Here is a 1,557-nt window from a genome sequence, read left to right as displayed (position 1 = left end):
ATACATATTTAATTCAAACACAATTTTTCGTTTAAAAGGAGGTATGATTTTTGTTTTGTTACGAATATAATATATTTTTAAAGAGCTTAATTTTTAAACACTAGGTTTTTTTAATAAACTATACATACTATATATTATAAAATATTACTCACTATGTAAACATTTACAATACATGAGTAGTATATAATTGTATGTTCACAGCCAGCTTTTCCACGGTAATTTTTTTTTTTCAAGGGGGAATGTCCCCCTTGGAGACTTTTATTTTACCATGTAACACATTTCCTAATGATTGTCTACCTAATTCTACCTCGTAAAAATATTTAGCATGATCAAATTTTTTTAGGAAATCTTAAAACTGAAATAATTATTTCAAGTAAAAACACAAATTATTAAATAATAGTTTTTTTATTGTTATAAATTAATTCTTAGTTATATTTACACAAGTTTTCTTACTTCTCTAGTAAAAGGTATATATTCTACAATACGATCATGAATTAATAAACAGTAAGCAGTCACACCTGCAAGCGATTCTGAAGCTTCAATCTCCAATTGAACATCTACTGCTGAGGCAGTGGCTGAATCGTTCTGTTTCGAAGTTTCGATGACTATAATTGGTGCGTTTGCCAGAAAAGTAGAAGGGCTCAATATCGGGTTACGAATATTTTTTTCATAGTACGATTCTTGAAACGATGTATACATATTATATAATAAGGTGAAACTATTTTTAGAAAAATCTAAATTCAAATTATCGTATGAATAAGCTATCGAGTTCAAAAATACTTTAACGTTTGTTAAATTACAGTGATCGAATATACTACAATCTTTTGTTAATACATTTTTACGTCCTTTTTGTAATCAAATTATGATAAATCGTGGTTTTTCTAATTTTGAAGCAGTTTTCTAATTCCATACAACTTTTTTAGTGGTTCCGAGTTCAGGATATTCAAAAGTTTCAAAAGATCTAAAGACTAAAAGGAATAAACAAACTTTTTTCTTTTTCTATAAGTTTCAATAATTTCAACCTTTCTTCATCGTCAACAGTGATATTATGTGGAACCTTTCAGACTATTTTGTTTAAAATGATTTTACCCTCAGAAGCAGTTACTCTAGCTTTTAAAGTTAAAGCATTTAAATCGTTATGACTTCGAGTTAATATTAATTCCAATCTAGAATTCACCAATATTCTTTTATAGTCTTCAAACAAACCTAACCAATATTTTAATGGAATACAAGCACTAAATTCACCTTTATCATTTTCCGATTGCGTTGCGTTTTTAAAATTCCAGCCAGAATTTTCATAACAATTATAGTTGTCTGGTGTACCGGATAAGTATCCTTTCAACGAGCTGGTGATTCCAAGAACACGTGTGCTATCTACTTCTATCCCATTGGTTTCCAATCGTATTTGTTCAAAAAGGTAGGAGTAACCGTTATTAGATAGTTTCAGTTTGGTAGCATCAGTAATTATTCCTTCCAAAAAAATAAAGCTTTCATGTAGATATGGATATACATCCGTTTGCTGGATCGATATACGTATTTCATCATTATTATTAAATT

The sequence above is a fragment of the Acyrthosiphon pisum genome, chromosome A2 (genome assembly GCF_005508785.2).
Source record: "Acyrthosiphon pisum isolate AL4f chromosome A2, pea_aphid_22Mar2018_4r6ur, whole genome shotgun sequence".
Taxonomy (NCBI): Eukaryota; Metazoa; Arthropoda; class Insecta; order Hemiptera; family Aphididae; genus Acyrthosiphon; species Acyrthosiphon pisum.
This window is presented reverse-complemented; position numbering follows the sequence as displayed.